Source organism: Rhinoderma darwinii, chromosome 9, assembly GCF_050947455.1.
Source record: "Rhinoderma darwinii isolate aRhiDar2 chromosome 9, aRhiDar2.hap1, whole genome shotgun sequence".
NCBI lineage: Eukaryota > Metazoa > Chordata > Amphibia > Anura > Rhinodermatidae > Rhinoderma > Rhinoderma darwinii.
The window spans coordinates 21,316,041-21,342,289 of NC_134695.1; the positions used below are offsets into that span (position 1 = coordinate 21,316,041).

A 26,249-nucleotide genomic window follows, 5' to 3' on the forward strand; every position below is an offset into this window, starting at 1 on the left:
GTTAAAAAATATATGTATATTCCATGTACCCCAAAATAAAAAACTACAGCTTGTCCCATGAAAATCAAGCACTCACACAGCTAGTCAACGGAAAAATAAAAATGTACGACTCTTAGAACGCAATAGTGCAAAACGACGGCCCAGACTAATATATATACGTCCAGCAGGTCTTCATCTAAAACCCCACGTCATTTGCTAGCCCCCACTGGTAGACCCTGTAAATGCAGCGGAAACTATGACATTTTGGGGTCTGTGCTACATATTGGGCTAGTGAAGTCAAAGATTAGGCAATGCTGGAGTGCGGATATTTTGTACAATACCACGGACACCCTTTAGAAGTGCAACTCCTGCACCCAAAAATCTGGCAGGTGCATAAAGGATTAGTTGAAAGCGTATATCCATGGATAGTGAATTAATTTTATTATTAATTTATCCCATTATTGCATCATCCTATTATGACTTTATGCACTCCGCCCAGCTTACATATACCCTAATGTACTCCACACAGCTCACATATGCCCCCACATTATAAACAAACACCAGTAAAACACTAAACAAAAACTACTACCAAGCAAAATCTATGCTCCAAAAGTTAAATGGTGGTCCTTCTGGGCCTGGCAGCGGGCCCAAACAGCAGTTTATGACCACATATGGGGTATTACTGTACTCTGGAGAACCGCTTAACAATTTATGGGGTGTGTGTCTTCAGTGGGACAAGCTGGGCACAACACATTGGGCACTGAAATAGCATATCTGGAAAATAAACATTTTCAATTTGCAACATCTACTGTGTACTAATTTCTGCAAAACCTTTGGTGTCAAAATGCTCACTACACTTCTAGATGAATTCCTTGAGGGGTGTAGTTTCCTGAATGGGGTCATTTCTTGGGGGTTTTTACTGTAGTGTTACCTCAGCACAATGCAACATGGCGCCCAAAAACAATTTTGTAAAACCTCCACTCCAAAAACTAAATTGCGCTTTTTCCCTTTAGACCCTTGCCGTGTGTCCAAATAGCCGTTTACAACCACATATGGGGTATTTCCCTACTCAGGAGACATTATGTAACATTTTGGGGTGCGCTTTCTCCTGTATTCCTTGTAGAAATTAAGAATTATGAGCTAAATCTACAGGTCATTTACACGGCCCAATTCTAATAAAATCTATAAAACTCCTGAGGGATCAAAATGCTCACTACACCTCTAATTTAATTCTTTGAGGGGTATAGTCTCCAAAACGGGATCACACCTGGGGAATTTCTACTGCACTGGTACTTCAGCTGCTCTGCAAATGTGACATGGCCCCCAGATCCAAATTGTACTGCTTCCCTTCTGAGCCCTGCTGTGGATCCAAACAGCAGTTTAGTACCACATATGGGGTATTGCTGTAATCAAGAGAAATTTCTTTACAAATGTTGAGGTGCTTTTTCTCCTTTATTCCTTATAAAAATTTGAAAATTCAGTTTAAAAAAAATAAAAAAAGTAGATTTCATCTTCAGAGACTTATTCCAATAAATTCAGCAAAAAACCTGTGGGGTCAAAATGCTAACTATACCACTAGAAAAATTCCTTGAGGGGTGTAGTTTGCAAAATAAGGTCATATTTGGGGGGTTTCCACCGTTTAGGTCCCTCCAGTGTGGTTCAAACACGACATGGCACCGAAAACTATTCCAGCAAAATCAGCGCTCCAACATCCAAATGGCGTTCCTTCCCTTCTGAGCACTGCCGTGGGTCCAAACAGCGGTTTATAACCACATATGGGGTATTTCCATAATCGGGAGAAATTGCTTTACAAATGTTAGGGTGCTTTTTCTCTTTTAATCCTTGCAAAGATTCGAAAGTTCAAAGTTTTTCCAGAAAAAAAAAAAGTAGTCTGTGAAAATGAAAATCTAATTAGAAAAAAAATTTGAAAAAAAACTCGTGAGGTCAAAATGCTAACTATACCCCTAGATAAATTCACCGAGTGGTGTAGTTTCAAAAATGGGGTCACTTTTAGGGGGTTTCCACTGTTTTGGCCCCACAAGACCTCTTCAAACCTGACATGGTGCCTAAAATATATTCTAATAAAAAGGAGGCCCCAAAATCCACTAAGTGCTCCTTTGCTTCTGAGGCCTGTGCTTCAGTCTAGTAGCACACTAGAGCCACATGTGAGATATTTCTAAAAACTGCAGATCTGGGCAATTAGGGTATGTTCACACGGCTTATTTACGGACGTAATTCGGTCGTTTTACGTGTGGAATTACGCGCCGAAAATACGGCTCGAAAGCGTTGACAAACATCTGCCCATTGAAAGCAATGGGTTTTACGTTGGTCTGTTCCCACGAGGCGTATATTTACGCGTCGCTGTCAAAAGACGGCACGTAAATAGACGCTCGCATCAAAGAAGTGCCTTGTCACTTCTTCAGACGTAAATGGAGCAGTTTTCCATTGACTCCATGGAAAAACAGCTCCATTTACGTCCGTAATGGACGCAGCGAAATAGCGCCTCAACATGCCATGACAGCTGAAATTACGGAGCTGTTTTCTCCTGAAAACAGCCCCGTAATTTCAGCCGTTACGGACGCTGCCGTGTGAACATACCCTAAATATTGAGATGCATTTCTCGGGTAAAACCTTCTGTGTTACAGAAAAAAAAATAAAAAAATTTATTACCAATAAATTCTGGCAAAAAAAAAATTTGTAAATTTCCCCTGTACTTTGCTTAAATTCCTGTAAAAGGGTTAAAACACTTTCTGAATGCTGTTTTGAATACTTTGAGGGGTGCAGTTTTCAAAATGGTGTTTTATGGGGGGTTTCTAATATATAGGGTCCTAAAAAGTACTTGAACTGAAATGGTCTCTGAAAATATAGCCTTTTGACATTTTTTTAAAAATGTGAGAAATTGCTGCTAAAGTTTTAATTAAGCCTTGTAACATCCTAGAAAAATAGAAGGATGTTAAAAAAAAACGATGCAAACAAAGTAGATATGGGAAATGTTAATTAGTAACCATTTTGTGTGGTATTACTATCTGTTTTACAAGCAGATATTTAAAATTAGAAAAATCATAATTTCTTAAAATTCTCTCTAAATTTGTGTTTTTTCACAAAACAGCAATTAATTATCGACCAAATTTTCCCACTACCATAAAGTTACATTATGTCACAAGCAGGGGCGTAACTAGGAAAGAATGGGCCCCATAGCAAACTTTTGACTGGGGCCCCCTCCCCTGGGTGTCACACAACCCCCCCCCCTTGTAGATAGTGCCTTTTTTTACAGCCCCCACCTGTAGATAACTACAGAGGGGGCTGTATGGCGTTATCTACAGAGGGGGCTGTATGGCGTTATCTACAGTGGGGGCTGTATGGTGCTAACGCTATACAGACACCCCCTGTAGGTAACGCTATATATATACACAGACACCCCCTGTAGGTAACGCTATATATATACACAGACACCCCCTGTAGGTAACGCTATATATATACACAGACACCCCCTGTAGGTAACGCTATATATATACACAGACACCCCCTGTAGGTAACGCTATATATATACACAGACACCCCCTGTAGGTAACGCTATATATATACACAGACACCCCCTGTAGGTAACGCTATATATATACACAGACACCCCCTGTAGGCAACGCTATATATATACACAGACACCCCCTGTAGGCAACGCTATATATATACACAGACACCCCCTGTAGGCAACGCTATATATATACACAGACACCCCCTGTAGGCAACGCTATATATATACACAGACACCCCCTGTAGGCAACGCCACACAGACACCCCCTGTAGGCAACGCCACACAGACACCCCCTGTAGGCAACGCCACACAGACACCCCCTGTAGGCAACGCCACACAGACACCCCCTGTAGGCAACGCCACACAGACACCCCCTGTAGGCAACGCCACACAGACACCCCCTGTAGGCAACGCCACACAGACACCCCCTGTAGGCAACGCCACACAGACACCCCCTGTAGGCAACGCCACACAGACACCCCCTGTAGGCAACGCCACACAGACACCCCCTGTAGGCAACGCCACACAGACACCCCCTGTAGGCAACGCCACACAGACACCCCCTGTAGGCAACGCCACACAGACACCCCCTGTAGGCAACGCCACACAGACACCCCCTGTAGGCAACGCCACACAGACACCCCCTGTAGGCAACGCCACACAGACACCCCCTGTAGGCAACGCCACACAGACACCCCCTGTAGGCAACGCCACACAGACACCCCCTGTAGGCAACGCCACACAGACACCCCCTGTAGGCAACGCCACACAGACACCCCCTGTAGGCAACGCCACACAGACACCCCCTGTAGGCAACGCCACACAGACACCCCCTGTAGGCAACGCCACACAGACACCCCCTGTAGGCAACGCCACACAGACACCCCCTGTAGGCAACGCCACACAGACACCCCCTGTAGGCAACGCCACACAGACACCCCCTGTAGGCAACGCCACACAGACACCCCCTGTAGGCAACGCCACACAGACACCCCCTGTAGGCAACGCCACACAGACACCCCCTGTAGGCAACGCCACACAGACACCCCCTGTAGGCAACGCCACACAGACACCCCCTGTAGGCAACGCCACACAGACACCCCCTGTAGGCAACGCCACACAGACACCCCCTGTAGGCAACGCCACACAGACACCCCCTGTAGGCAACGCCACACAGACACCCCCTGTAGGCAACGCCACACAGACACCCCCTGTAGGCAACGCCACACAGACACCCCCTGTAGGCAACGCCACACAGACACCCCCTGTAGGCAACGCCACACAGACACCCCCTGTAGGCAACGCCACACAGACACCCCCTGTAGGCAACGCCACACAGACACCCCCTGTAGGCAACGCCACACAGACACCCCCTGTAGGCAACGCCACACAGACACCCCCTGTAGGCAACGCCACACAGACACCCCCTGTAGGCAACGCCACACAGACACCCCCTGTAGGCAACGCCACACAGACACCCCCTGTAGGCAACGCCACACAGACACCCCCTGTAGGTAACGCCACACAGACACCCCCTGTAGGTAACGCCACACAGACACCCCCTGTAGGTAACGCCACACAGACACCCCCTGTAGGTAACGCCACACAGACACCCCCTGTAGGTAACGCCACACAGACACCCCCTGTAGGTAACGCCACACAGACACCCCCTGTAGGTAACGCCACACAGACACCCCCTGTAGGTAACGCCACACAGACACCCCCTGTAGGTAACGCCACACAGACACCCCCTGTAGGTAACGCCACACAGACACCCCCTGTAGGTAACGCCACACAGACACCCCCTGTAGGTAACGCCATACAGACACCCCCTGTAGGTAACGCCACACAGACACCCCCTGTAGGTAACGCCATACAGACACCCCCTGTAGGTAACGCCATACAGACACCCCCTGTAGGTAACGCCATACAGACACCCCCTGTAGGTAACGCCATACAGACACCCCCTGTAGGTAACGCCATACAGACACCCCCTGTAGGTAACGCCATACAGACACCCCCTGTAGGTAACGCCATACAGACACCCCCTGTAGGTAACGCCATACAGACACCCCCTGTAGGTAACGCCATACAGACACCCCCTGTAGGTAACGCCATGCAGCCCCAAACCCCCAAAAAAATCTGACCTACAGTGTGTCCTACAAAAGACATGTATCCCCTATCCACAGGATAGGGGATACATGTGTGATCGCTGGCAGCGATAGGGAGAACGGGGGACCGAAAGTCCCCCGAAGTTCTCCATGACTAACCTCTGACTTCCGGCGTCTGCGCAACTCAATAAAAATTAAAGGAGCGCTGGTCACGCATGCGCACAAGCGTGACCGGCGCGCCTTTCATTTCTGCGGAGCTGCCGACACAGACCCCGGAAGTCCGAGGTTTGTGATGGAGAACTTCAGGGGACTTTCAGTCCCCCGTTCTCCCTATCAATGCCAGCGATCACACACGTATCCCCTATCCTGTGGATAGGAGATACGTCTTTTTTTTTTAATGGCAGAGCGAGGAGATACCTCCCTGCTCTGCTGTAGTGTTCAGTGGCGTCGCGCTGTAGTAGCCATAGCGGCAGCTAGCGGAGCCTCCGGCCATGGTGGGGGCCCGTGCCGGCGGGCGACACGGGCCCCCTCATGCCCCGCAGCAGCTGCCACCGGTCACAAGCATTCCAAAGTCATTACCACATAAAATGACACGTCAGATTTGAACAAAAATGGAGCTGGTACTGAAGGCAAAAATTAGCTTGGTCCTGAAGGGGTTAATATTCTAATTTTTATTAGATACTAAATTTTGGGTTTTCATTAACAGGTCGTAAAAAAAATGCTGGAAATAGATCACGGTGTGTAATAAGTCTATATAATATGAGTTTCACTTTTTGAATTGAATTACTGAAATAAAAAACTTTTTGATATTCTAATTCATTGAGAAGGACATACACATATATATACACACACACACACTGCGTGTGTGTGTATGTGTATATGCGCACGCGAGTGCATATGTATATATATATATATATATTTTGACATTAAGATGCTCTGCGGGGGGCAAACGGTTCAATACCGTCAATTCATGTATTTCGATACGAAGCCATCAGCGTTCCTCGCTTTTACCGTGACGCGCCGCTCTTCATTAGTGCAGGCCGTGTCACAGTAGGAGGGAGGAACAGTCCACCAATGATAATCTGAGAATGTGAGAAGGGGGCAGGGAGGGGACTGTCAAGAGCGGCACAGGTTTCCTGATGACGTGCCTGGGTCTCGCTCATGCTGCAGTGAAGTGACAGATCAACCCCAGGCAGTTATTTGCAGCAGAGCACAAGCTTGAAATAAAGGCAGCCAGCATTGAGGAACATTTGGGGTTAATGTGACTCACATGAATCCAAATGTTGACATTATGTCAGGGAAATGATGGTCACTTATTAATGTGAGGCACGAGGTATCATGAATTTAGTACCTCCATGTGCCTCACATTAACAGTAATTAACCCCATCATGTACCTCACACATTAACTCATTTATGTCCATTACAACTGCGAGCAAAGTACTTGATGGGATCACTTACTATAATGATTATAATGGGCACCATTGGGTTAATGATGTGGTTAATTCACAGGGCTGTGTTCGGAGCGCGAGATGCAGGCCGTATGAACGCCCTTCCTGGATCCAACACAGTTCAGAAAGCCAGGCTCCTAGCAACATAGTCATCCATGCTGCCGTGAGTCACTGCCTCCCCGCAGGAATACCGTCCTGTACTGTAATCATGTCTTCAGTACGGGAGTCCGGCTTTCTGAACTATGTTGGATCCAGGAAAAGGGGGTGACATACGGTCTGTATCTCATGCACGGAACACAGCCATGTGAATCACATTATTTCCCTCACACACTAACCCAATGAGGCCCGCTATAATCATAGTAAGTGATCCCATTAAATACCTCGCTCACAGTTGTAATGGACAATATTGGGTTAATGTGAGGTAGATGGAGGTTCAAAATTGATAACACCCTGTGCCTAACACCAGAAAACGGAAGGACTATTTTTGAGGGTTTTTTTTTATTGTTAGCAAAGTAGCGTTTCGGTATGGAGTATCGCAATACTACTCTGTGTATCGGTATCGAAATACTGGTATCGTGACAACCCTAGTGTGTGTGTGTGTGTGTGTGTGTATATATACACACACACATATATATATATACACACACATATATATATATATATATACATATATATATATACACACATACACTAGTCCTCCTCACTGGATTAGAATATCATCAAAAAGTTCATTTAGGTCAGTAATTCAATTCAAAATGTGAAACTCATATTATATAGATTCATTACACACAGAGTGATCTATTTCCAGCATTTTTTTCTTTTAATGTTGAGGAGTATCGCTAACCGTTAATGAAAACCCAAAATGTAGTCGCTCGATTATTAAGTTAAACAAAATTAGTATCGCTGTGTCCATACAAGGCTGAACTATTACAATAGAACGTTATTTAATGCGCATGGTGTAAGCCGTAAAAATGAAAAAAATTTCAACCGCTGAAATTGCGGTTAATTTAGCTCTAAAAAAATAAATTTAATAAAAAGTGATCAGAAAGTTCTACGTACCAAAAAAAAAAAAAAAAAAAAGTTATGGCTCTGAGAATGTGGCGACACAAAACATTTTTTAATCAAAAGTTTTTTTTTATTAATAAAAGTAGTAAAATATAAATTTGGCGTATCACCGTAATCGCAAATCGTATTTGTTTTTACCGCACTGTTTTGTGTTCATCAGCCGATTACAGTGTGACACCATGAGTCTACAATCTTGAATTTCTACCCAATATTCTAATTTACTGAGTGACTACATTTCGGGTTTTCATTAACTGTTAGCCATAATCTTCAATATTAAAGGGAATGTGTCGCTAGAAATTTTTTTTTTTACTTAAAGAGGCTCTGTCACCAGATTTTGCAGCCCCTATCTGCTATTGCAGCAGATAGGCACTGCAATGTAGATTACAGTAACGTTTTTATTTTTAAAAAACGAGCATTTTTGGCCAAGTTATGACCATTTTCGTATTTATGCAAATGAGGCTTGCAAAAGTACAACTGGGCGTGTTGAAAAGTAAAAGTACAAGTTGGTGTGTATTATGTGCGTACATCGGGGTGTGTTTACCACTTTTACTAGCTGGGCGCTCTGATGAGAAGTATCATCCACTTCTCTTCAGAACGCCCAGCTTCTGGCAGTGCAGATCTGTGACGTCACTCACAGGTCCTGCATCGTGTCGGCACCAGAGGCTACATACAGTTGATTCTGCAGCAGCATCAGCGTTTGCAGGTAAGTAGCTACATCGACTTACCTGCAAACGCCGATGCTGCTGCAGAATCATCTGTAGCCTCTGGTGCTGACACGATGCAGGACCTGTGAGTGACGTCACAGCGTGATCTCTGGAGAACACGCTGTGTCTGCACTGCCAGAAGCTGGGCGTTGTGAAGAGAAGTGGATGATACTTCTATACACAACGCCTAGCTTGTAAAAGTAGTAAACACGCCCCGATGTACGCACATAATACACGCCCAGTTGTACTTTTACTTTTCAACACGCCCAGTTGTACTTTTGCAAGCCTCATTTGCATAAATACGAAAATGGTCATAACTTGGCCAAAAATGCTCGTTTTTTAAAAATAAAAACGTTACTGTAATCTACATTGCAGCGCCTATCTGCTGCAATAGCAGATAGGGGTTGCAAAATCTGGTGACAGAGCCTCTTTAAACAGTTAGTGTATACATGATTAGACATTGTTAGAATTTTTTCACAAGTCAGGAAATATTATAAATTAGATTCTAATTTATAACATTTCAATGTGCTGGTCACTAGAGGGAGCAATTACCAAAATTGCAGCATTGGCATGTGGTAAAGCAACCACATTGCTTTATGCTGCAAATTTGGTGTAAACACACACGCTCTAGTGAGCTCACAGAATCCCCCCTCCCTTATTCTGGCTAGTGCCAGGAGAAAGGAGGGGATTGAATGTTCAAGCCTCCTACACTGTGTGCCGCCATTTTTTGAGCATAGTGAATGGAACGGCTCCCGTTCGCATTCTCTATGGGGCTGTATGTGCCGTATTCCATGTCTGTATGTGTCGTTAATCGACACATACAGAGATGAAAAAAAAAAAAAATGGCAGCCCCCATAGAAAAGAAAACGTTTGAAAAAAAAAAAAAAGCAAAAGACACAAAACACACAAATATTATTTTTTAATAAAACACTAAAAGCAAATTGATCTTAAAATTATTTTTTTCGTGACACCCGTCCTTTAAAAGAAAAAAAATGCTGGAAATGGATCACTCTGTGTGCAATGAATCTACATCATATGGGTTTCACTTTTTGATTGAATTACTGAAATAAATTAACTTTTCTATGATATTCTAATACATTGAGAAGGATATATATATATATATATATATATATATATATATATATTTATTTTATTTGGGCAGGGCAATTAATCAAAAAATAAATTGAAATTCAGAAATTCAGCGCAATTAACCGACATCATCTTGCGAATTTTGGTTTTATCAATTATTTTCTCCCGTATCTTCAGTATGCAGATACCGTTGAATCCAATGGTAAAGCAGGGGACCGTAAGGTCCCTGCTCTACCATTTACTATGTATCACTGGACGCGAGGCAGTGACATAATCGCGCCGATCTGCTCTGTGCTGCACGCACCAGAGGAGCAGAGGGGTCTCCTCTACTCGTCATTGAAACAGAGTTAGGGGAGTATGTATATTATTTTAATAAGGCACTGTTGCAGCTGTAGGGGCATTATACACCGTGGGGCAGTTATGGGGAACTTTTTACTGTGTGGGGTGCAGCTATGGGGGCATTATACTGGGTGGAGGGCAGTTATGGGGGAATTATACAGTGTTGGGAGCACTATGGGAGCAGTGTCAGGGGGTATATTATATACAGCAGACTCGGGATAAATATTAATTCAATGGTAATCGAGTTTACATGTTTAATTAATCGTGATTTTGATTTAGGCCATAATTACCATACATATACGCACACACATACACAAAAACCATAGTGCAAAGTAACGGCACCAGGACTTCAGAGTAAATGAAACAGGGTGACTTTATTCACCACAAGTAAGCGACGTTTCGGTTCATCACAGAAGAGACACCAGACCCAACAATGCAGACGAGCTGAAGGCCCCTATCAAAGCAACCTGGGCTACCATAACACCTCGGCAGTGCCACAGGCTGATCGCCTCCACGCCACGCCGCATTGATGCAGTAATTTATGCAAAAGCAGCCCCGACCAAGTATTGAGGGCAGATACTGGACATACTTTCAGTAGACCAACATTTCTGTATTAAAAATAATTTGTGAAATTGGGCTTATATAATATTCCAATTTTCTGAGACACTGCATTTTGGGTTTTCATTAACTGTTAGGGTATGTTCACACGGCCTATTTACGGACGTAATTCGGGCGTTTTTGCCCCGAATTACGTCTGAAAATAGCGCCTCAATAGCGCTGACAAACATCTGCCCATTGAAAGCAATGGGCAGACGTTTGTCTGTTCACACGAGGCGTATATTTACGCGCCGCTGTCAAATGACGGCGCGTAAATAGACGCCCGCGTCAAAGAAGTGACCTGTCACTTCTTTGGCCGTAATTGGAGCCGTTATTCATTGACTCCAATGAATAGCAGCGCTAATTACGGCCGTAATGGACGCGGCGTTCAAGCGCCTGCACATGCCGGTACGGCTGAAATTACGGGGATGTTTTCAGGCTGAAACATCCCCGTAATTTCAGCCGTTACGGACCCCCGCCGTGTGAACATACCCTTACCATAATCATCAACATTAAAAGAAAAAAAGTGCTGGAAATAGATCACTCTGTGTGTAATGAATCTATATAATATATGAGTTTTACCTTTTGAATTCAATAAAATGAACTTTTTGATGATATTCTAATTCATTGAGCAGGACGTGTGTGTGTGTATATATATATATATATATACACACACATACATACACACACATACACACACAGGTCCCTACGCTGCTCATACAATATGAAGCTTTAGTCCCAGAAGTGGGGTATGAGCAGCGTAGGGACCCACCTGATAGAGGTCGCTTTGACGTGGCAGGTGGGCTCATACAATTTGATCAAAACGTGCACTTAGAACCTCACTATTGCAAGTAGATTCAGCAGAAATGCATATTTATTTATAGTGTTTCGGTGCCATTGGTGTTCACAGTGTGCCGTCGCCATTTTCTTGTGTACTGTATTGTTTGGCAGTCACAGGCGTACTTGCACCTGTATACACTTTTGGTTTCATTTTGCTGGAATGTGCTGATCAAAAAGAGTGAGCGCTGAGCCGCTTTGTTTCTGTTCTGCTTTTTCCGGAAAGCCGATGTAGCAGAGTACGGGCTCATATACTTTATATTGAGCCCGTACACCACTACATTGATTTCCGGAAAAAGCCGAACAGACACAAAGCAGCTGAGCGCTCACACGAGCACTTCTGCCGCTTTGTTTTAGCAATTGGTGGGGCTCAGTGCTTGGACCCCGACCAATCAAAACTTCTGACATATCACTATTATTAACATTAATTTGCTAAAACCAGACAACCCCTTTAACTGGAAGTAAGGGGCTGCTTCTCACAAAAGTTTTTCTGCGTTTTTAAACTAAAGTAAAAAATGCCATGCATTTCAAGCGTTGATAATAGCGTTCTTTACATGTGTTTTTCCTGGTGGTTTTTATGTTTTATTGTTAAAGTGATTAAAATAATTCTTAAATTAATTCAATTTGTGCAGCGGCCATCTTGCCTCGAGTATCCATCTTGGTTCTATTGTAATGAATAAGGCCCGATTACTACTTTAAGGCCCCACGCACACGAACGTAAAACCGTCCGTAATTACGGGTCCATTCATTTCTATGGCCGACGGGTGCCTTACTGTATGTCTACGGGAGGGTGTCCGTGCCATAGAAACCGGCTGAAAAAAAATAGGACATGTGCTATTTTTTAATTTTAGGGACCGTGCTCCTATACTTTATAATGGTAGCACGGCCCGTAAAAACGGCCGGCTGCCCTCGCCCGTAATTACGGGCACGGTCGAGTGCATGAAGCCTAAGGGCCGGTTCACATCAGCGTTTACTTCCCGTTCCAGGGTTCCATTGGAGGTTTCCGTCGTGGAACCCCACAACGGAAACCTTAGCTTCCGTTCGCATCACCATTGATATCAATGGTGCCGGAAACATTGCTAATGGTTTCCGTTTGTCACCGTTCCGGCGGGTTTCCGTTTTTCCAACTGAATCAATAGCGCAGTCGACTGCCTACACCCCTTTTGAATGATATTATAGTAATGGAGTTTGGTAATAAAATTTAGAGGAGTATTTTGAGCATACCAGCAGCGTCTGTGTTATTCCTCTCTCAATATAATCGATAAAACATGATTGGAAACTGGATAAATCACAGGAGGGCGGGTATCGGTTGACATACCAAGTACAAATTTCAGTCCCATATTTATTTTGGCCCATGATTGAGTCAACATTCATAGAGAAGCATATGGAGAATAACAGCAGATAAAAATGCCATACCTAGAGAATGCTGCATAAAAAAAAATCTAACGCCACCAAAAAAAAAAAAGTTAGAAAACATCAACATCTGTGCGGAATTGAATGGCGAGTTGGCCACGTATTTGGAACACTTGCTTAGCTGTTTCCAGAACTCCCATTTTACAGTATGGAGAAAGCTGGCACAACCTGCTCATCAGGCGGTACTGTGGTCCCCTGTTCTCGACATAGGTGCGGATGACCCAGATCTATCGGACGTTTATAGAATATCCTCTGGATATGCCATTAATGTAGATGGGAATATTCTTTTAGGCCAGGATCACACACACACAGTTTTGATGCAGTTTTTGTCTCTGTTTTTTGAGCCAAACACAGAAGTGGACACAAAAGGAGACATATGCGTCAGTCTGTACCCTATGCCTTTCATACCGTTTGGATACACTTCTCGCTTTGGCTCCAAAAAAAAAAAATAGAGCCAAAAACCTGTATCAAAACTGTGTGTGTGATCCCGGCCTTAGGAAATGTCCACACTGCAAAATGTGTCTGGATTTTCCGTGCAAAAAATCCTGCAGTGGAAATTGACATGATGCAGATTGGGAATCCGCACCCCAGGTCAATCTTCACACGTTTTTTCTGGCGATTTGTTTTCTGCAACATGTGAATGTTAGGCTAAGTTCACACTGAGTTTTTGGACGCGGAAACCGCGCCAAAAAGGGCCCGAAAATGCCTCACGTCGATTTCAATGGTAAAATCGTCTCACGGGAGAAAGAAGCGACATGCCCTATCTTCGGGTGTTTCCACCTCTATCCTCCCATTGACTTCAATAAGCTTTGTCTGCCTCCCATTGACTTCAATGGGAGGCAGAGAAAGCGTATTTCGCAGCGTTTTATGCCCGCAGCGCCCAATGGCCGCGGGCGTAAAAAGCCACGAAAATCGGCGTGCAGGGAGAGGAAACTCTGTCTCAAACTTCCAAACGGAATTTTGAGGCAGAAATTCTGCCTGCAAAATACTCCGTGTGAACATAGCCTTAAACTCTCACTTTGCTGCTACTGTAATACCCCTCAGACTATACGCAGATCCGGACGGAAATTCTGCAGCATATACATATCACTCACCCCTAGCTTCACCCCACAGTCATTCTGCGCACAATAAATTCCTGTGTGAAGACTTATCTGTAGTACTGCGTCAGACATATATTACAAGGTGTCCGTCGTCCTGGACTTATTACCTCGGTGTACGGTCCTGGTTCTCCCTCACATACGCCGCAAGCTTCCGGTCGATGCAATAGGTCACTCCTGTTCCCGGCTGTAGTAAGGAAGGTCCGCTCTCCTAAACGGAACCTGCGCTCCACTAGTATAAAAAATCTCACAAAAACAGGAAGGTGACTTCTTTTTCTGGACATGCTGCCCGACTATACAGTGCGGTACTGTGGAGACGGCTGTTCTGTTCACAAGGCTGTATACAGGGAATGCCCAGGTGTTTGTAGAGCTCACTCCCCGCTACTTGTCCTCTTCTTTCCCGCTGTGACTGATTTACACAGCTTTTCTCTTCAGAATAGTCGCAGAGAACTACTCCAGTTAACTCCACGGTATCACGCGACAGACACGCACTGGGAGCGATTTGGACAATTAAAGTAGTTGCCCATAGCAGCCAATTAGGTTGATACTTTTATTTTCCAAATTGCCTCTATAAAATGAGTCCTGGAATCTGATTTGTTGCTATGGGTAACTTTTGCCATTTTTCCTTTGCATTAGGTTCAATCAATCTCCCTTCACTGTGTTGGAGAATAAGAATATGAACACACACCAATTTTTTTTATTTTTGCATTGCTGCTGCTCTATGAGGTCGTGTTCTTTGCAAGACGAGTTATCCCCCATGCACACGACCGTGCTTTTGCGGCCGCAATTCCCCCGAAAATCCACGAGAGAATTGCGGCCCTATTCAGGAGCCTGCACCGCAGAAATAATGGGCATGTTTTATTACGGCCGTGTTCTGTGGTCCAGGCTCATAGGAAATAATGTCCGCGGCCGTGTGCACGGCCCGCGATTTGCGTGCGGCTCGCGGGTGACATTCCGCGGCCAGACAACCCGATAAACACGGCCGTGCACATGGCTACGGTCGTGTGCATGAGGTCTTACACTTTCTACATGTTTCATGTTGTGGTACATTAGCATCCAGTCTTTGTCAATTCATTTTAGTCGCAGTCCAATTTCACCATGTTTTTTAACTGTTCATCGGATATAGTTTTTTTTTTAGGAGGTGGCACACTGGGCAATTGCCCAGGGCCCTCACTTTCTGTAGGCTCTAAGGATGGAACCCTAGCATCAAACTAAAAACTCCCAGTAATAATTAGTGTTGTGCGGTGGTCATTTTATGTTTGGAAACTAAATGGCAGTATCATGCGAGCTTCACCAGGCCAATTTTCGATTTTTCATTTTAGTTCTTTCCTGCCCGCTTTCCAAAAGCCCTAACTTTTTTTGTTTTCCATCGACATAGACGTGTTAGGGCATGTTCAGACGTGGCGGAATTTTTCCGCTGCAAACGTTGGTGCAGATTTTGGACAATTACGCAACGAATCTGCAGCAACATTTGCATATTTGACAGGTAATTCAGACGTTGCAGAAATCACAACGGACTTGCCACAGATTTCAGTTTTTGCATTGCAAAGGCTGAAATCCGCAGTGAAATTCCCCTTCTCCGCAACAGACAGTGCATGCTGCGGTCTGAAAATTCCGCACCGCTGCCTATGTTCCACAGCTGAGTTTTCCGCAACGTCTGCACGACGTTAACTAAAAAGGTGTTGAAACCAATGGACAAACTGTCTGCTGCGGATTTCCACTGTGGACTGTCCGCAGCGGAATTCAAAAACAATTCCGCCGCGTCTATATGTGCCCTTAGGGTATGTTTTTTTGTGGGGTGAGCTGAAGTTTTTCATGGCACCATTTAAAGGGGTTTTCCCATGAGGGACATTTATGACATATCCACAGGATTTGTCATAAATGTCAGATAGGTGCGCGACCCACCTCTGGGACCCACACCTATCGCTAGAATGGGGTCCCCTAAACACTGTTCTAGCTATTTGTGCTTGCGCCGCCTCCCGGCCACTTACTGATTACATGGTCAGGAGTAACAGAAACATTGTAAATCGCTGAGCTACGCTGTTTCCGTAACTCCCTTAGAACTGAATAGTGGTTACGGAAACAGCATAGCTCGCATGCTATGTTGCTTCCGTAACTGCCATTCACTACTATGGGAGTTACGGAAACAGCGTAGCTCTGCGAGTTACACTGCTTCCTTAACATCCGACCGTGTAATCAGTGGCCGGGAGTCAGCGAGAGCACAAAAAGCTAGAACGGGCCTTAGGGGACCCCGTTCTAGAGATAGGTGTGGGTCCCAGAGGTGGGTCGCACACCTATCTGACATTTATGACAAATCCTGTGGATATGTGATAAATGTCCCTCATGGGAAAACCCCTTTAATGTACCATTATAATGTATTGGGAAAAAATTCTATGTGTGGTGAGATGGGCAAAAAACAGCGATTCAGACATTTTTTGGGGATTTTGTTTTTCGTTAATCGTGCAGTAAAAATATCATGTTAACTGTATTTTACAGGTTTATACGATTACGGCGATGCCAAATTTATATAGGTTTTTTATGTTTTACCACTTTTACTCAGAAAAAAATATTTGTTTTGTGTCGCCATATTCTGAGAACCGTAACTTTGTTGTATTTTTCTTGATTGGGCGGTATGAGGGCTTCTTTTTTGCGGGGCGAGCTGTCGTTTTTATTTGTACCATTTTGTGGTACATCTGACTTTTTGATGAATTTTGAATTTTTTTTTTTTTGGGAAGCTAAGGTGACTAAAGTGAATGGGTCCGTGAAAAGTATCGGGTGCCACTCGGATACCGTAAAAAACGGCTCGAGTGGCACTCAGTTGTGTGCAAGAGGGCTAACTGTTTTTTATAAGTTCCCCTACAGGACTTAAACCAGCGATCATTGGATTGCTTGCACTATATACTGCAATACTAATATATTGCAGCTTATTGTGATTTTCACAGGCTTCTATTAACCCCTTAAGGGTGCAGCCTTGTTTTGGCCTTAAGGATCAGAGCCCATTTTTAAAATCTGACATATTTCACTTTAAGGCCTTATTTACACGAACGTGTGCATTTTGCGCTTAAAAAATGCTGTGTTTTGCGTGCGTTGCAGTTCCGTGTGACATCCGTGTGTGGGGCGTGTATGCGTTTTTTTTACGCGCATATGTCATGCGTTTTTTACGGCAGTGGAAAAAACTGAAGGCGGTGTTTTGGAGAGCCAACCCTTTAAAAACCCTCCCTTGAATGACACATGCTTGCTCTGTTCACATGTTCTCATCCTTTTCCAGCTTGGTAAACGTTTGTGGAGTTTTGTGAGTTTCCTGCATTAGGTGTTATTTGTACGCAAAACATGCCCTATACACAGCTGGGCATTGAGCTGTTAGCGTGGCTGATTTCACAGAGATTTGGCGAGCGCCAACAAATGGTTGAGGAGGAACCGTGGAGAAGAAGGAGGCTTTGGGTTCATCCTCTTGTGTCCCAACGCACCTCAAAAGGTCACTTTCATACCCTCTATGATGATCTGCGCCGTCACCCTGAGAAATTTCAATAATTTTGCCGCATGTCTGTGCCCACCTTTGATCTGCTGCTTGAGGAGATTCGTACAGGAATCACCTACCAGGACACAAACATGCGGCGCAGCATTTCCTCTGAGGAGCGACTCATTGTGACCTTGAGGTGTTTATGTTATTTTAAGTTTGATAAGAGGAAGAATTGTGTCATTCATTACTTACATAAAATGTTTCCTTTGTTGTATTTTTTTTTTTTTTTTTGTGTCATTTAGATTTCTTGCCACAGGAAATAGTTATCATTCCTTACACTTTGAGTTTCTTCTTGGTGTGACCACCATTTCCTACATTGTCACATCCACCTGTCTAGTGATCTGGCAGATATTAAAGGACACAGTGATGCCTCATCCCACGCCACAACAGTGGATGTCTATATCAAAAGCATTTTTAAATGTCACCCAATTTCCAAATTGTATTGCTGCTCTAGACGGGAAGCACATTAGTGTGAAAAAGCCCTCCCACTCCGGCTCAAGATACTTTAATTACAAGCAGTATTTTTCCATCGTCTTGTTGGCCTTGGCGGACGGTAATTATTGTTTTACAATAGTAGACATTGGGTCGTATGGCAGCTGTGCTGATGCGCGCATATTAAGGGCATCCAGAATGGGTCAACGGCTTATGAGCAACCAGCTTGGTGTACCTGAACCCTTCATACTCCCTGGCTCAAGCGGACCACCGGCTCCATATGTAATTGTGGCAGATGAGGGTTTTGGCCTGACAACACATGTAATGCGTCCATTTGCTCGAAGGGGCTTGGATGTTCGAAGGCGCATCTTCAATTACCGGCTAAGCAGAGCATGAAGATTTGTGGAATGTGCATTTGGCATTATGTCCAACAAGTGGAGGATATTTCTCTCAACCATGCAAATGAATCCGGCTAATGTTAATCATGTCATTCAAGCCTGTGTAGTTTTTCATAATTTCACATGCATACATGATGCTACATTTGATGCTGATTTTATAGAAACCATGGCAAGCACACCAGCCATTGTTCCCCAAAATCCTCAAGGGAGGGCACAAACATCTGGACTCCGAGTGCGCAAAATATTTACAGAATATTTTGTGAGCCCTGCTCCATGGCAGCACGATTCAATTTAGGGTGCCACATTTCTTTGCGGAGGATAATGCAGAATGTTTTGATTTTATATATGCTTTTTTTGGGGGTTGTAGTGTAGGGACTCGCAATACATGAGGACTCTTGACGTGGGTTGCGAGCTTGTATATTTTTGTGTTTTTACATTGTTTTTTGCTGCCAAACAGTCTATTGTTGCTTTTATCATCGCAATAAGCACTGTTAATTTACAATGATAGCTGAACTTTGTGCTTACAATATTACAGCACTGCAAGCCCAGAATTACTTGTGATATCAATAATGTCAAACACAAAGAGATGAACTAATACCTAATTTATGTTGTTTTGCAATGTATTGTTATAAAAACCATGTTAAATAATTAAAGACCGTCATGAATGTAAAACATGTAAGAAGCATGTGAAAAATAAGAGACACACTCATTGTCACCAACAAATTCAAGCTTTATCTTGTGTTTGTTTTTTTGGGCATAGCAACAAAACATAATAAATCAAATGTTTATAACAAAACAAAGCACTAACATCAACATGATGTGAACAAAAAAATCAGAATCAGACGGAGTAAACTTGACATACCTGGTCCCCACATTATCCCATTTAGAGGTCTTAATAATGGTGGGGCGAGGATGCAGAAGTGTAGGCTTCAGCGCTACTATGCTCTCCACGGCACTGATGAGTATGTTCAGGCATAGAATAGTGGTGCTGATGCTGACTGTGGTATATATGGCTAGGTTGCGGAGGACAGCTCTCGACTGGTCTGGAGTAGCCATGGAAATGTCTTTCCCGTGCAATAAAAGGACCCGGAGACATTCTTGTGGTCATAGGCCTGTACGGATGGTGCCTTGCAGTCGGGGTCCCAAGATGGGAAACAGTATGGTATGGTGCAGTGGAACCTGTGGCGTTCTCAGGAAATCCACGCCACTGCTCGATAGCATTTAAGAAGTGGTGTGGATTGTTTGGTAGGGTGGCACTTTCTATCAACGTGATTATTGCCGCCTGTACTCGCATGAGCCGGTCCTCAGGCACCTTTCGCAATAAAGCGGCAATAGTGCGGCCGAATGCGTCGCAACAGTCCTCCTCTACGCAGCGCCTCAAATACTCAAGGACACGTGAGTCCACCTGGCTAGCTGCAGAAGGGATGTCTCTCCGACGCCTCCTGGCGGTAGCTTGGCTTTGCACATTGACATCCTGTAAAAATCAAGGTGTAATGGCAGGAAGGAGGTGAAGGGAAAGTGAGCCCTAATCTACCCACCGCCCTGTCCCTGCCTACTTGCAACGACCCGCCCTAGGCGACGAGGTACAACTGGGCGGCGGTCCCTACGCTGGCTAAGTGCACAGGAAGACAAACAGGGAACACGCAAGGGAAGGGGCAGTAGCCACGGAACGCCACGAGGAAACGGGGCGGCGAACGAACAGTCAGGACCAGGACGAAGGAGTACACCCGAGCGGGCACGGAGACAGAAGCAAGCCAGGGCAAGCAAAGCAGGTCAAGCAGAACTGCAGCAAGGCAGAAGCACGGCAGAAGCAGGCTGGAGCAAGCAGCAGTGGGGCCAGGAATCCAAAAGAATTACAAGCACTGAGGGAGAGCACAGGGCAGGTAATAAAGGGCAGGGGGCGGAGCTAACTCCGAGAGACCAGGCCGCGATAGGCTCTCCCACTCCTGAGCCTGCCACCCTGGTTGGTGGGAGATGGTGTCAGTCGAACAGGTCTGGCCTCAGGTGTGGATTGATTAATCCCAGGAGTATAGCTAGATGAAGTACATGGCAGATCCCTAACAGTACTCCCCCTTTTATGAGGGGCCACCGGACCCTTACTAAGGGGACCCGGTTTAGTGGGGAAGAGGAGGTGGAACCTCCTGATCAATACCCCAGCGTGAACATCACGGGCAGGTACCCAAGTCCTCTCCTCCGGCCCGTATCCTCTCCAATGGACCAGGTACTGGAGGGAGCCCTGGACCATCCTACTGTCCATAATCTTGGCCACCTCGAATTCCACCCCCTCAGGGGTGAGAACGGGAACAGGAGGTATCCTCGAGGGGGACCAGGACGGGGAGCAGCGTTTAAGGAGGGAGGCATGGAAGACGTCATGTATGCGAAAGGATGGGGGGAGCTCCAGACGGAAGGATACAGGGTTGAGGACTTCAATGATCTTATAAGGTCCAATAAATCGGGGAGCAAACTTCCTGGACGACACCTTAAGGCGCAAGTTCCTGGACGACAACCAGACCAAATCCCCGACGACAAACCGGGGGTTAGCAGAACGTCTACTATCCGCCTGAATCTTTTGTGCACTCTGGGACGCCTCTAGGTTCTTCTGAACCTGGGCCCAGACAGTGCACAGTTCCCGATGAACCTCCTCTACCTCAGGATTATTGGAACAACCAGGGGAGACGGAGGAGAACCTTGGGTTAAACCCGAAATTACAGAAAAACGGGGAGACCCCTGACGAGTTACTGACCCGGTTATTCAGGGAAAATTCAGCAAGGGGAAGGAATGAGACCCAATCGAATTGACAGTCAGAGATGAAACACCTTAAATATTGTTCCAGGGATTGGTTGGTCCTTTCCGTTTGGCCATTAGTTTCGGGATGGAAGGCGGAGGAGAAGGACAGATCAATCTCCAACTTTTTACAAAAAGCTCTCCAAAATAAGGAAACAAATTGTACCCCTCTGTCAGAAACGATATTGACTGGGGCCCCATGGAGACGCAGGATGTGTTTCACAAACAAAGAAGCTAACGTCTTGGCGTTAGGTAGCTTCTTAAGGGGCACAAAGTGGCACATCTTGCTGAAGCGGTCGACTACCACCCACACCACCGACTTGCCCTGAGATGGAGGCAAATCGGTGATAAAATCCATGGAGATATGGGTCCAAGGTCTCTGGGGAATGGGCAAGGAACGTAGTAGGCCCGCAGGTCGGGACCTAGGGGTTTTGGACCTAGCGCAAACCTCACAAGCGGCGACGTAAGCCCTAACGTCTTTAGGCAACCCAGGCCACCAATAGTTTCTGGTAATGAGGTGTTTGGTGCCCAAGATGCCAGGATGACCAGATAGAGCGGAGTCATGGTTTTCCCTGAGTACCCTCAGCCGGTATTGCAGGGGAACAAACAGTTTGTCCCCAGGGACGTTCCCGGGAGCTGCACCCTGATCAGCCGCGATATCAGAAGCTAAATCAGAATCCGTGGCAGAGACGATTATACCAGGGGGTAAAATACAAGCAGGATCCTTCTCGGAAGGAGGATTGGCCATGAAACTACGTGACAGAGCGTCAGCCTTAATATTCTTGGACCCAGCCCTATAGGTAACCAAGAAATTAAATCTGGTAAAGAATAGTGCCCACCGAGCTTGTCTAGGATTAAGCCTCCGGGCCGATTCTAGGAAAACCAGATTCTTGTGATCCGTAAGGACCGTTACCTGGTGTCTGGCCCCCTCCAGGAAGTGCCGCCACTCCTCAAAAGCCCATTTAATGGCTAGAAGTTCGCGGTTGCCAATATCATAGTTACTCTCCGTGGGCGAAAACTTCCTAGAGAAGTAAGCACAGGGGCGGAGATGGGTGAGGGAGCTGGTACCCTGGGACAAGACGGCCCCCACTCCCACCTCGGAAGCGTCAACCTCCACAATAAATGGCTCCTCTTGGTTGGGCTGAATCAGCACGGGGGCCGAGATAAAGCACTTCTTGAGAGTCTCAAAGGCCTGGACGGCCTCAGGGGGCCAATGGAGGACATCGGCACCCTTGCGGGTAAGGTCCGTAAGAGGCTTAGCGACGACCGAGAAGTTGGCAATAAATCTCCTGTAATAGTTGGCGAACCCTAAAAAACACTGTAACGCCTTAAGGGAGGCAGGTTCGACCCATTCCGCCACAGCTTGAACCTTGGCAGGGTCCATGCGGAATTCATGAGGAGTGAGGATTTGCCCTAAAAATGGTATCTCCTGTACCCCAAAGACACATTTTTCAGTCTTAGCAAACAGATTATTCTCCCGAAGGACCTGGAGCACCTTCCTGACATGCTCCACGTGGGAGGACCAGTCCTTGGAAAACACCAGTATGTCATCAAGGTACACAACAAGAAAATTACCCAGGTACTCTCTCAGGATTTCATTAATAAAATTCTGGAAGACAGCAGGGGCATTACACAACCCAAAGGGCATGACCAGGTATTCGAAATGACCCTCGGGTGTGTTGAACGCAGTTTTCCACTCATCCCCCTCTTTGATGCGGATAAGGTTATATGCCCCCCGTAGATCGAACTTAGAAAACCATTGGGCTCCCTGAACCTGATTAAAAAGATCCGGAATCAAAGGAAGTGGGTACTGGTTCCTTACGGTGACCTTATTCAGGTTACGATAATCAATGCACGGCCTAAGACCACCATCCTTCTTCCCCACGAAGAAGAAGCCAGCACCTACAGGAGAAGTCGAGGGGCGAATGAAACCCTTGGCCAGGCATTCTTGGATATACACCCTCATCGCTTCACGTTCAGGACATGAAAGATTAAATATCCTACCCTTAGGAAGCTTGGCACCAGGCACCAAATCGATAGCGCAATCGTAATCTCTATGGGGGGGCAACACCTCGGAGGCCTCCTTGGAAAACACATCGGCGAAGTCCTGAACAAACTCAGGAAGCGTGTTTACCTCCTCCCGGGGAGAAATAGAGTTAACAGAAAGACATGACATAAGACATTCATTACCCCATTTGGTGAGATCCCCAGTATTCCAATCAAATGTGGGATTATGCAACTGCAACCAGGGAAGGCCTAAAACCAGATCAGACGATAATCCCTGCATCACCAGTACAGAGCACTGCTCCAAATGCATGGAGCCAACCAGGAGTTCAAAAACAGGAGTATGCTGAGTAAAATAACCATTAGCAAGGGGGGTTGAGTCGATACCTACTACAGGGATAGGATAAGGTAAATCAATACAAGGCATCTTTAGAGACATAGCAAATTCCACAGACATGATATTAGCAGATGAGCCAGAATCCACGAAAGCACTGCCCGTGGCAGACCGGCCAGCAAACGAGACCTGAAAGGGAAGCAAAATTTTATTGCGTTTCACATTAACGGGAAATACCTGTGCGCCCAAGTGACCTCCCCGATGATCACTTAGGCGCGGAAGTTTTCCGGCTTCTTATTCTTGCGCCTGGGACAGGTGTTCAGTAGATGCTTGTCGTCCCCACAGTAGAAGCAGAGACCATTCATTCTGCGAAACTCCCTACGTTGTCGAGGGGACATGGAGGCCCCGAGTTGCATAGGTACCTCCGAGTCCTCCGTGGAGGGGCGAGGAGACGGGACCTCGGGGGGAATCGCAGAAAAGTCAGAGGGGAGCACACTGAAGCGTTCTAGCTGACGTTCCCTGAGACGTCGGTCAAGTCGTACTGCTAGGGCCATACCCTGGTCAAGGGAGTCAGGCGAGGGGTAGCTAACCAGCAGATCCTTCAGGGCGTCAGATAATCCTAACCTAAACTGGCACCTTAGGGCCGGATCGTTCCACTGAGAAGCTACGCACCACTTCCTAAAATCAGAACAGTATTCCTCAACCGGTCTCCTACCCTGACGTAAGGTCACCAGCTGACTCTCGGCTAAAGCAGTCCTGTCAGTCTCGTCGTAAATGAGTCCGAGGGCAGAGAAAAAACGATCAACAGAGGAAAGTTCAGGGGCGTCAGGAGCCAAGGAGAAGGCCCACTCTTGGGGCCCTTCCTGGAGTCGGGATATGATGATACCCACCCGCTGGTTCTCGGAACCTGAGGAGTGGGGCTTTAGGCGGAAATACAGTCTGCAACTCTCCCGGAAGGAGAGAAACGTCTTATGGTCCCCTGAAAACCGGTCAGGTAACTTGAGGTCGGGTTCTAGAGGTGAGGTGAGGGGTACTACTAAAGCAGCGTCACCCTGATTGACCCTTTGGGCCAGGGCCTGGACCTGTAGGGAGAGGCCCTGCATCTGCTGGGTCAGGGTCTCAAGGGGGTCCATGATAGCGTCAGCGTAGGAGAAATGGTAGACTAGGTAAAGGCTTGTAATTATGTAATGGCAGGAAGGAGGTGAAGGGAAAGTGAGCCCTAATCTACCCACCGCCCTGTCCCTGCCTACTTGCAACGACCCGCCCTAGGCGACGAGGTACAACTGGGCGGCGGTCCCTACGCTGGCTAAGTGCACAGGAAGACAAACAGGGAACACGCAAGGGAAGGGGCAGTAGCCACGGAACGCCACGAGGAAACGGGGCGGCGAACGAACAGTCAGGACCAGGACGAAGGAGTACACCCGAGCGGGCACGGAGACAGAAGCAAGCCAGGGCAAGCAAAGCAGGTCAAGCAGAACTGCAGCAAGGCAGAAGCACGGCAGAAGCAGGCTGGAGCAAGCAGCAGTGGGGCCAGGAATCCAAAAGAATTACAAGCACTGAGGGAGAGCACAGGGCAGGTAATAAAGGGCAGGGGGCGGAGCTAACTCCGAGAGACCAGGCCGCGATAGGCTCTCCCACTCCTGAGCCTGCCACCCTGGTTGGTGGGAGATGGTGTCAGTCGAACAGGTCTGGCCTCAGGTGTGGATTGATTAATCCCAGGAGTATAGCTAGATGAAGTACATGGCAGATCCCTAACACAAGGTATGTATGATAAATTTTAAAACACTTTCATACAGAGCTCTGTTTTTTCAGGACACGTGTCACATTGGTATATTGTGTCCTTCCTTATCCCCCACTTATAGCAGACTTTGCACCTCTTTTGACTTTTTGCCTTCTTGCCAGTTTGGGGAACTTCTCCTGGAAAGTGTTGCCCTGGTATGATGCGTGTGGCCTCGCTTCCAGAAGTACTGGGTGCCCGCCCTTCCTGGTCCCTAAATATTCGTTTCTTGATAACCACCTGTTGAAATTCCAGGAAAGTTCCCATCTGGCCTGCACATCGATGTAGCACGTATGCATTGTACAATGCCATCTGTATGATGTGCATGGCCAGCTTCTTATACCACAACGCATGGCGCTGTAGGGCTTCAGGACTTGATCTGACAAGTCCACCCCTCCCATGCAGGGGCGTAGCTGGGGGGGCAGGCGGGGCATGTGCCCCGGGCGCAACACGGAGTATAGGGAAGGGGGGGCGCCGAAGAGCAGCTGATCGCTGCTGACAGGCGCCCCGTATGTCAGACACCTGCAGCAGCTTAGGAAGAGCCAGGACACTACAGCGTTCTGACTGGGGTCTGTGACGGCCAGGGAGTGGACCAGTCCAGTCACCTGACCTCATGTCAGTGACATGAGGTCAGATGACTCAGGTCAGGGGACAGGTCCACTCCCGTGCTGCAGCCCTGCATCTGCCTCTACTCTGTGCTCTACACACACGCCGAGAAGCAAAGGAGGAAGCTCCGCCCACACACAGCCCGTCCTGACCTGTCAGCAAGGAGACATGGTGAGTGTCTGT

General features: G+C 46.4%; 1 protein-coding gene across 3 annotated transcripts in view; it reads right to left on the reverse strand.

Annotated features, from left to right (window-relative positions):
• PGGHG (protein-glucosylgalactosylhydroxylysine glucosidase) overlaps positions 1–14,613 on the reverse strand; it is a 233,730-nt gene extending 219,117 nt beyond the window's left edge. Inside the window, exon 1 of one of the 3 annotated variants that reach the window (XM_075837336.1) lies at positions 14,322–14,613. The gene's annotated coding sequence lies outside the window, so the exon portion shown is untranslated. The other 2 variants (XM_075837338.1, XM_075837337.1) reach the window with 2 other exon arrangements.
• Between the last annotated feature and the right edge of the window lie 11,636 nt (positions 14,614–26,249).